The sequence below is a fragment of the Equus caballus genome, chromosome 12, assembly GCF_041296265.1.
Source record: "Equus caballus isolate H_3958 breed thoroughbred chromosome 12, TB-T2T, whole genome shotgun sequence".
Lineage (NCBI taxonomy): Eukaryota > Metazoa > Chordata > Mammalia > Perissodactyla > Equidae > Equus > Equus caballus.
In genome coordinates, this window is record NC_091695.1 from 10,297,875 (window position 1) to 10,309,494 (window position 11,620).

Consider the following 11,620-nt stretch of genomic DNA (forward strand, 5'->3'; position numbering starts at 1 on the left):
TCCGAACTGGTGAAACGCTGGCCCGCTGAAGCAGAGCGCATGAACTTAACCACTCAGCCACAGGGCTGGCCCCTCCTCAAGATTTTAAATATTTCTCTGTGCTGACAATTCCATATTTATATCTCCAGATCAGACCTTGCCCAAACCCTAGACTCAAATATCCAACTGCCCAACCAGCATCTCTCCTTGACTGGCATCTCACACTCAATTCTGAACTCACTTCCTGATCTTTCCCATAATTCTCCACCTGCAGCCCTGCTCCGACTCGGGCCACGCAGCTCCATCCCTCCAGTTGCTCAGACCGAAACACCTGGTTGTTATCTGGGACTCCTCTTTGTTTCCTATTTCACATTGTCAGGAAATCCTGTTGACTCTACCTCCAAAATGTACCCACAACCCCGGTCCCCCCGACCCCCCGCTGCCGCCTCTCTGGTCCAAGCCAGCGTCTCTCGCCTGGGTTTTTGCGGTTACCTCCTCATGGTCTCTACGCGGCAGCTAATGTTCCTCCATCAGATTCTCCTCTCTGGGCAGAACCTTCCGGTGGCCCCATCTCGCTTAGAGTTACCATGCCCCACAGGACGCTCCAGGACCCGGGTCCCATGGCTGCTCCGACTTCCTCCCTCCTTCTCTTCTCTGTGCTTGATTCTTCCCAGGCTCCCTCCCTCCTTGGGGCTTTTCAAACTTGCTCTTCTCTCTCCCTGGAACGCTTTTCATGCAGACACCTCCATAGCTTTTTCTGTCACCACCTTCACATCTGTGTTCAAATGTGACCTTCACAGCGAGGCCTCCCCTGATCCCAACATTTAGAACTGCAAGGCCCGTCCCCACGTATTCCGTCTTGGCTCCCTCCTTCCCCACTCCCTTTGGCATGGCGCTTATTACCGTCTAACACGCTATGTGTTTGTTCTTCATTTTCTTTCTCTGGAGTGGAGGTCTGTGTAGTGGGTGGAATTGCGTCCCCCAAAAAGATATGCCCAAGTTCTAGCCCCTGTAGCCGTGCTTTGACTTTGTCTGGAAAAGGTCTTTGCAGATAAAATGAAGTCAAGGATCATCCTGGTTTTAGGGTGCTGCATCAGAGAAAAGAGAGAGGGATTTGAGACACAGAGACACAGGGACAAATGCCACGTGAAGATGGCGGCAGAGAGTGGGGTGATGCTGACACAATCAAGGAGCCCCAGGAGCCACTGGAAGCTGGAAGAGGCAAGGATGGAGTCTTCAGAGGGAGCAGGACCCTGCGAACATCTCCATCTCAGACTGCTGGCCTCCAGATCGCTAGACAATACGTTTCTCTTGTTTTCAGCTGCCAAGCTCGTAGTAATTTGTTGTGTCAGTCCTAGGAAACGAAGGCAGGATCCTGGTTTTGAGCAGCTGGCACCTGCGCCCTAATTTGCAAGATGAAGAGGAAAGTTCTGGATCCCGGTGCGGGTGTGAGAATTAGACGGTTTGTATAGATGCTGCATGAACGCTAGCTTCCTCCCCCGCCCCTCACTGTCCTCCTGGTCTCTAAGTTATGGGAACACCCATGCTTGTCTGCCTTGGAGAGCCATTCTTTATGGTGTTTTATCAAACGCCATTTAAGGACCTGGGAAATATCCATGCTATGCTGTTCAGTGGGGAAAAGCTGGTTATGAAACGGCATGTGCGTTAGCCCCACTTATCACAAGTGGGCATGAAAGTACAGCCCGTTACCAGACAGAAAATCTTACTCAAGCGCCCGGAGCCCAGAACCAAACCGTTCTTTGCTTTTTCCATCGACTCATCTCAGTCGGCACAGAGTCCACCTGGCATGGGCACTGGGGGACCTCGGCCTGCCTTCTCTCCCTGCTTCTCATTTCCCCTCGCCCCCTGAGTGTTCCTGCTTCTTCTGTTATTTCCTTCTGGGATGCATTGTAAATTTCTGCATAAAAGTCAGGCGTCTCTTTCACTCAGTTGGTTCCTGGTGCCTTTCAGCTTGGCCTGCTCTGTTGAAAGGAGTCTCTTTTCCTATGAGTTTTGCTTGTTTGTTTGTTTCGGTGGAGGCTTTTCCGGGTGGCAGCTTGGATGGTAGCTCCTCCCTGGAGCATCTCTGACGCCCGCCCCCTCCCGCACCGTGAATGTCTCCTCCACAGCTCTCGCCATTTTTGATTTGTTAACTTCATTTCTTTATTTGTGTATATTTCACTAATGCAAATTATTCGTTCGTGGCTGTCTTCTGCACAGGACTGTGAGGTTTACTAGAACGGGGATAGGGTCCGTCTTCATCACAGCTGTAATTCCAGGGTTTAGCGTGGTGCCTGGCACCCGTGGGCAGGCACAGTGTGTGTTGAATGAGTCGCGTGGGAGCACACGTGGATGGATGGACACTATCCCAAACTCTGTTGCTCCTGGCTATAGGAATTTGGGTTGGCTTTGCGCTTCAGCTTCTCCAGTGACAGTGGCCACGGCTTCTGGAATCCCTGACATTGCTAAAACCCTGTGATCCCATGAGGAGAGGGCTACAGAGGGCCGGGAACAAGTTACCTTCCACAAGGCAGGCTCCCCTTCGAAGCAAAAACTGAGGGGAGGTTTGGAGGTTTCCAGGTTTCCAGTGGGCATCGATGTTTAAAAGATGTGCTGTGCCATTGTCTGATTGACTTAGGACGCCCTCCACCCTCAGCAGGGCTAGAGCTCTCCACTAGGAATGGGGCTTCCTGGAGCCCTGCTGGAGGTTTAGCACCCCACGGCAGCCGAACAGATATTCTCCGGGTTGGGCTCCAGGGAGAAAGGATGATGGCAATTGCGTCCACACCAGCCCTGGTCTTGAGTGGAAGCATCTTCTCTTCTTTTCCATGTGGGGCTCTACCCGCCACCCTCCAGGACCCCACCTGGAGGGGTATTGAATTGGTTATTGGAAGTGAATAGGAACTCATTGGTGTCTAGACATTGAATGCGTAAAGGGCGACCACAGTGAACTCTCTTACTCATTCTAGACGATTGCCGATTCCTTGGGATTTTCTATATAGAAATGCAAATGAAGACCATTTTGTTTGTTTCTTTGTTTCCCTATCTTATGCAGCTTACTTACGTTTTCTTTCCGGACTGTGTCGATCAGGGTCTCCAGTTCAAGGCTGAACAGAATCAGTGGCAGAGGGCATCTTTTTCTTGCTCCTGACTGTTCGGAACGATGCCTAAAACTTTATCATTGAGGAAAATGTTGGCTGAAGTGTTTTTTATTGATATACTTTATCCGATTAGGAAAGTTCCTAATCTTTTCCTAATCCTCATCCTTTTCCTTTTCCTGATCCTGTCTTTTCCTACTTTGCCAAGAGTTTCTGTTTGTTTTCATCATGAATATGTGTTGAATTTTGTTAAGTGCATTTTCTGCGTCTTTGGAGATGATTCTCTGATTTTTCCTCCTTTCGTCTGTTAGTTGCTGTATCATATAGTAAATTTCCTGATATTGAACTAACCCTGCATTCCTGGGTTAGACATTACTTGATATGACATATTTTTTTAATTAGCTAGTATTTTATTTAGAGTTTCCTAGGTGAGATTGGTCTACAGTTTCCTTTTCTTGTATTGGGGCTGTTTTGAGGATCCAGTGACCTGCTGCTTTGAACATGATATAAAGCTCCAAATTTTTACATACTTACTAATTAACTCGAGGAGCCTGGAGTCTGACTCAGGGAGGGGACTCTGTCTGACCAGGAGGTGCGTGAGCCTGCTCCGTGGGACAGTGTGAGAGGAGCCCGGCCGGCACCGTGCCTGGAATTCCACGATTCAGGATTCGTCCATAATTCTGGAAGGCTTTTGGTCCTCAAGAGTCCCATTAAAGACCCAAGACCCCAGAGAGCAGATCACAACTGAGGCTAATTTCAGGATTAGCCACCAACCATGAGAGAGGGCAGAGGAGGGCCTATTCACCCATTTTACCAGCACGGTCATGTGTCACTTACCAATGTTTCGGTCAATGATGGACCATATATACGACAATGGTCCCATGAGGCTAGTACCATATAGCCTAGATGTCCAGTAGGCTATACCATCCAGGTTTGTGTAAGGACATTCTGTGGTGTTTGCACAATGGCAAAACTGCCTAATGGCCCATCTCTCAGAACGCATCCCCATCGTTAAGCGATGCATGACTGTAGCAGGACCACGCCCACTGGGGAGATAACACATCACACGGCGGTATCCCTGACAACCAGACGGGATGTGTACCCACGTTCTTCACCATCATATGGAGCAGGGGGTTGGGGGTGGGGTGGGGGGATGGTCTCTTTAGACATAAACAGAACTTCTTCTAGCCGAGTTGTCCTAGCGCAAAATCAATAAGAAATATAACTCCACCCTTAGAAGGCATTTTGTTTGTTTGTTTGCTCAGATTCATGGCATAGTTCCAGCTTCTGTTCCCAAGCGTCAGTTTGTATGCACCTGGAAATGGGGTGAGACCTTCTGAGGCCCCCGGGAAGGCTGGGAGTGTAGAAAGAGCCTTGGCACCGGAGTAGGAAAGCCGGGTTCAAATCCTCACTCCCCCACTCCTCTCTGTGACTCTGAGCCTTGACTTTCTGTGTAAAACAGGAATAATCACACTCTCCCTTCTAGGGCTGTGATAACGATTAAATATGATGAGTGCCAAGAGTCTGGTCCCTGGAAGATGCTCTGTCGATTCCCTCCGTTTCCTGGGTCTCTGATTACACGACCTAAGGGAATAAGGAGGGATGCAGGCAAAGCTGTGCCCTGCTCCCTCAGGTGAAGGGCTGGAAGCTGGAGTGCAAACCTGGGCTCCCAGCACATTCAGACAGGCCACGCACTGTCCACGTCTAGGAGGACGGTCTCCTGGCTGTGGGGCGTGGCTCTGGGTGAGGAGGTGGGGGGCTGGGTTGCCAGCTGGTCCGTTCCAGGAGGACGCTCAGAGAGGGACAGCTCGGATTTGTGAACTGTGCAGAGCCACACCAGGAGCAGGCCTGGGTATTTGGGAGGGGGGGATCCAGTAGGATTTCCTCCTGGGGCCAGTGAAATGGGATAAATGGAGGGGATGCCACGAGCAGGAGTCTCTGACACCTTGGGGGTGAGTTCAGAGGCGGGCTTCCCATGGGATGGCTCCACCCACTACCCTTGGCCCAGAGCGTCCATCCCTCCTTCCATTCTCTCCCTCCCCCACCATCCATCCTCTGGCTCATCTATGGACAGCATGCATTAACCTGTCCGTCTACCCATTCTCGCATCAAATCACCCATCCATCTATCTATCCATCCACCTAACTGTCTACACATTCATCCATCCTTCCAACCATCCATCCACTTCTCCATTTACTAATACTAATAATGATAATAACAAGAATTATAGTGGCTAATGGTTCTTCAGTCCTTTTTTGTGCCTGCCACTGTTTAAGTGTTTCATAGGTATCATTTAGTGCCCACAACAAGCTTAAGAGGAAATTCTATTATTATTTCCATTGTCCACGCAAGAAAACTGAGGCCCAAAGAGAATGATTCATTTGCCGGTGGTCACACAGCCAGGAAATGCCAGAGCTTAGAGTCAACCCAAGACACGTGGCTCCAGGGCCCATGTCCCTAACCACTGGGCTAAATGGCCTTCCAGAAACTCACCCACACACCATCCGTCCACCCTCCATTGTCTTTTTACCCATCCTTCTATCCACCACCCATTCTATCCGCCCAACCCCCATGCATCTCCACTTACGCTCTACCCTCTCAGCCATCTCCATTCCCCACCAGGTACCCATCTGTTCCTCCACGTGCCGACACATCCGTCCGTCTACTTACCCGCTCATTTTTGCCTGCCTACCCATATAGCCATCCAACAGCTGTTTACTAAGCACCTTCTACGCTAAGCGCTGATGTTTAGACGTGGATGGTACTTAGTCTCTGACATCAAAGGGCTCACTCTTCTGTGAGGGAAACCGGGAGACGAACCATGGAGTAACCCAATGGTGTAAGTGCTAAAGAGGCAGCGAGCCCAGGAGGCTCTGAGTGCACGAGGAAGGGCCCTGGACCGACCCTGGGACGTCCGGGAGGCTGACTCAGATGGGTCACAATAATCCAGGTGGAAAGGATGAGAAATGACCCTCTGGGCAGATGGAGGCTCCTGTGCCGAGGCACAGCCCCAGCTTTTTCCCAATTCGAATGGCACAGAGAAGGGGGTGGTCCCTTTCTTTCTGATAGACTGTGGGAGACAGGACCGACCGGCAAAGCCCTGAGCAGCCCCCACTGAGCTCCTCAGCCGGCATGGGGACAGGCCAGTCAGGGGCTGACCAGAGCAGGGCAGCCGAGCCAGCATCTGAGCTGCCACCCGGGGCAGCTCTCTGGGAAAGAAATGCCAAGTCCAGGGTTCCTTTAAGACCCACTGGCTGCTCAGCTTCCTCCAGAGCATCTTGCACTTGCTATTCTGTGCGCTTGCCACGTATTTGCAAGTTCTGATTGAACAAACACTGGCTGGGGCACAGTGAACCCAAATAATTGTGTGCCTGTCAACAGTACATGTTAATTGGAGAGCTGTGGCGTCCGCGGGACAGGACACGAGGGAGAAGCCAATTACTGCGTGTACCTATTTGAAAGGCTCCCACTCCTGGAATTCTGACTGGCATCAGAACACTCTGTATTGGTCCGTGTCATTGATTTTCCTCCCGCCTCAGCTGACGGGCTCGTTAATTGATAATTACCTTTTTCCCTGTGTTGGGAGAATTGACAAGCACGACCTGAAGTGTTCAAGTTCCATTTGAGCTGAGCTAAGCCTCTACCTGTTTAACCTATAAACTGGTCCCAAGAGGCTCTTCTGGGGGGCGGGGGGCCTCCAGGGAGGAAGCAGGGATGTTGGGGGAAGTGCTTGCGTCCTAACAGGAGCAGGAAGCACCCACAGCCAAAGGGCAGAGGGTGGAGCTGGGTGGGACGAGGCAGAGACTGGGGCAGACATACAGAAGCTCCATTGGGACCAATTCACATTTGGCTCCAGTGGGTAGAGAAAGAGGGAATGTCCATTAAACGAGCATCAACTATGATCCAGGAACTTTTTTCCTAATTGGATCCCCCATAAACTTTTAATACCACAGATATGCTGTGTATCTGTTTATATGTTGTATGTGCGCTTTATACAGTAAAAGGTAAGATTTTTGGCACCCTCTCCAAGAATCAGTTGTGGCCCCCTTGGTGGGGATATTGCCCCCACTGAGCATGTACGGTGCAGAGAAACTAAGGCAGGAGCCCAGACGTAAGGACTTGGTGGGGATCGGGTCCCACTTACCGAGACACACTGGGTCTGGGCAGTGGAGCTGGGTCAAGGGTCAAGATTTGGGCTTCAGACTTGGGTTCAAGTCTCTGCTCTGCCCCTTACTGTTTGACTTAACCTCTCTGAACCTCAGGCTCCTCTTCTGTCAAATGGGGCTAGAAACAGGACTCGCCTTACGTTGGGTGGCAGTGATCGTTCAGCGGGGTAATGCAAGGAGAGCATTTAGCACAGAGTAAGCTCTCAACAAACTGTGGTGGCTACTACGATCGTTCCTTCCAGAACCTACTGGCCGGGGGGCTGAGGTTCATGGCGTGTGCCCTGCTCCTCAGGGGCGTCGGTCACATCTCACTCATCTCGGCGACCCTGGCCCTGGCACTTGCTGCTGTGTGAACCGTCCACTATCGGGCGTGTTCGCTCTGGCCCCCAGCAGGTCGAGCAGCAGAAAAAGGGTCAGGGAGGACAGGGGCTGCCCACGAGCACCTGGGGGCCACGTGTGCCTCTGGGAACGCCATGTCCAGCCACTGAGAGGAAATTGCTTTTTTAGCCTCTGCAGGTGTCTGGGCGACTTCAGAGAGTTCCTTCGACTTCCGCCTGCCTCTCCCTTAAGTTGCCCTGCCAGATCGTCCGCCTGAGGCTGCCCGAGCTGCCCACGGAGTCTGACGTGTTCCGCTTGGACGAGGGAAAACCCCGGTGCCCAGTGGCCGAGGGTCAGGGCTCCGAGGCCTCTCAGTCCTGCCCAGAGGTCAGAGACACTGGCACGGGGTCAGGAGCTGACCTGCCTGGAAGGCCACACCCCAGAGCCCAAATCTTTAAAAACTGTCCCCAGGACTTTGTCCTGGGCGGTGGCCACTTGGGTCTCGCCAACATCAAGGGGACTCTTGCCCAGTTTTGAATAGCTAAAGATTTCAAATGCCCCACCCGACTCGTGCTGCCATTCTCCGCCACGCAGCCTCTCCTAGACTTGTCGGTTTTGCTGTCACACCGTCGCGCAGAAAACCACCTCATCACAGACCAATCCAGTAGCCGCAGGCCGTAGACTGGACTTGCTTTGGGGCACTGGCTTCCAATTATTTTTAAGCTGTTGACCCCTTTCTTCAAATGAAATCTGAGTGGAAGCCTGACTGATGTGGAAGAGGAAGTGATCTCTCTAAGCGTAACAGAACAGAAATTTACCCACGTGTGAATATCCCGCGCTCCCTCTCACCCGGGGCTTCCTGCTTTCTGCACAGCCCTCCCGCGCGCCCCCGAGCGCATCGGTACAGGTGGTGAGAGAAAGAGAAGAGTGAGACCTGCCTGCTTACCTCCCCTGCAACCACCCACCGCCCCCTCCCGAGGACCCCAGAAGCCCCGGCACACAAGGGGGAAGTTACTAGTTGGTGGGGAGATGGGTTCGAATCCCAGCCCAGCGCTCTGTAGCTGGGTGAGCAAAGACGAGTCGCTTCACCTCTCTGAGCCTCCGTTTAGGCATCTACAAAATAAGGAAAAGAATCACGTTCACCCGCCTCTGCATTGCCACGAGGACGGAAGAGATCCGGGAAAGTGGGAACAAACTCTGAAGCGCTGTCCTGGGAATCGGAAAAATACTTTGTTCAGTTCTGTGTCCTTTTTTTTAAGGTTACAAGTGGCAGAAGCAGACGCTCCATTAACTGCTGAGGTGGCCAAGTCTGGGAAATTCCAAACTGCTTATGTTTTGCTTGGGAAAAAAAAAAAAAAAAAACCCAGACTGGCGCGTTCCTGCCCAAATCCGTGGAGCAGAGCCTGCTCGGCGCCGCGGTCCGAACATTCGGCTCTCCGAGCCTGAAGCCACTCTGGGTTTTAGCCTGTTCCCGCCTGGTTCTGTCTGTGAAACCTGCTTCTGCAGAAAGGGGAGCACTTTCAGCCGCAGGGGCTGTAGCGCGGGGGCCCCACTTTGCTGGGGTTCAGAGCGGGATGGGGGCACCCGGTCGCCACCGGCACCAGTTTAGGTACTGCCCAAGGGTCCCCTTCCCTGACGCCAGCCTTCTGGGGGAGGTGACAGTCAGGACGCAAAGGGCCCTCGCTGTGCAGAGGCCTGAGGAGGAACTGGTGTCCGTCTGGCAGGGGTCCTGGGACACTGTGAGGGGCTGGCTTAATTCCCATCCCCGTCACAGTGAGGGGTGCTGACAGAAGGGTCCTGCAGGAGGCCTGCACCACCTAGAACCAGACAGAGAGACACCAGCAGGGTCACACGGAAGCCATTTTTTGGGGCAATTTCAAAGGGGAGACCCCAGCAGGGAGCCAGTGACTCCCAAGGGTCCCCCGTTGCCAGGCCCTGTGCTAGGCTCCTGCTTTGGCAGCTCATTGTGTCTTCAAATGACCCTGTAAGGCAAATACGATTGTCCCCTTCTATAGAGGGGGAAACTGAGGCTCAGAGGAGTTAGGTGACTTACCTAAGACGCCACAGCTAAGGACGGTGGTGGAGCCACGTTGGCCGGAAGCACAGAGGAGCCCATTGTTTAATGAGGTCGGGGGAGACTTCGAGAAGGGAGTGCACAGGGGCCAGGCCGGCTCTCGGAATTCACGTACCCCACAGGTCAGGGCAATCTGCACCAGCTGGCTCAGCTGACGAGCAGGGAGCACCGTCCACGCAGCCAGCCGTGGCTCACTGAGGTCCCACTGCATGCATGCTGTGGGCGGACATGAGGGAGGCAGAGATGAGAAGTGTAGATGCCACCCTCAAGAAGAGCACATTCTTCTTTTGTTTTCTTTCTTTCTTTCTTTCTTTTTTTGGTGAGGAAGATTGGCCCTGAGCTAACATCTGTTGCCAGTCTTCTCCTTTTTTTTTTTTCTCCCCAAAGCCCTAGTACATAGTTGTATATTCTAGTTGCAGGTCCTTCTGGTTGTGCTATGCGGGACGCCACCTCAGCATGGCCTGATGAGTGGTGTGTGTGTGGGTCCACACCCAGGATCTGAACCGGCGAACCCTGGGCTGCCAAAGTGAACTGCACAAACTTAACCACTCGGCCACAGGGCTGGCCCCCAGAAGAGCACATTCTATAGGGTAAAGCAGGCCATGGGAATAAGCACAAGGCAGTGTAGACACTGCTATGACAGAGAACTGTGTGGAGGGCTGAGGACACGAGGAACACTGCGGGGGACCGCGGAAGGCCGTTGGAGCCCAGCCACGGGACGGCAGGAGAGGACAGAGACTGAGGATGTCGTGGCCGAGCTCCAGTCACAGAATCCCTGAGCACACGGCGTGTTACTGCTTGCGTTCCACGCCCGCCCTGCCAGACGGGAGGTTTCAAGCTGGTTCTCGCTTCTTCCAGATCTGATCTCAGGCAGGGCGTGGTCTTCCCCTCCAGATCCCCACCGTCACTCTAGACGCCCAGGGCCCCCTCCTTCAGGTTGGGGGACGGTTTACAAGCGTCTAGACTGTCGACGTGGAGTTGCTGATTTTGGGTGGGTTGGAGGAGGGCTGGACCGTCTCCAGGGACCGGTGGGTGTCACTTCAGATCAGATGCTCAGTCAGCGACCTCTCACCCCGTCCCCCGGTGGTCCATGCACCCAGTAACAAGAAGGGAAACTCAGTGCTCATGCGGCTTCCTTGAGGCGCCCTACGGCTGGTGACAGGCCTCCCTGCTCCAGCTGGGGTTCAGTGTCTCCCCGTCCCAGCCTCCTGGTCCTCCCTCCCTCCCTCCTCTTTATTCTCATCCACAGGGGGAACCTCACTCTGCAAGGACATGTCCCAAAGCAGCTAAGAGCCGGGACTCTGGAGCCGGCCTGCAGGGCTGGAGTCCCAGCTCTGAGCTGGCTATTTGACTTTAGGCCAGGACTTAGCATGTGCCTCAGTTTCCTCGTCTGTAAAGTGTGGATACTAATAGGACTCACCTTGTAGTCTTGCCGAGAGAACTGGGTGCCAAACACCTGCTTTTTCTGGGGCTCCACACTGTCCTCGGGGTGAAGAGATGCCACAGATCTTATGGTCAGGGGGTTCTCAGCGTGGGTGGGAGTGGTGGCGTGAATCAGGCAGACGATGCTCCTCGGGAAGGGGGGCCAGGACACGGGTGAGGTAAGTGGTCAGGGGAGAGAGCAGTCCCACTGGCGGGTTTAAACCTAAATTCTAGGATGGGCAAGGTGCAAAGGAGAAAAAAGGGGTAGGTCTAGGGCCTAACCCCACCCAGCATGGGGGCAAATGATGTCAGACTGGACAGGAAGGCATGAGGAAGAAAGGCGCTCCAGGAGAGGGACCTGGATGGGCAAAAGCGTGGAGGCAGGAAAGCATGGGGTGGTACCCGGAAGAGCACGTGCACGGTTGATGTTGAGAGCGGGCCCCCATGGGGCGTTAGCACGTACGTGGCTAGGTGTGCCAGCCGCCACGCCAGGGGTCACATAGATGACCTCGTGCACTCCCCTCGCTGACCCTGTGAGTCCACTGTTACCTGCATTTTACGAT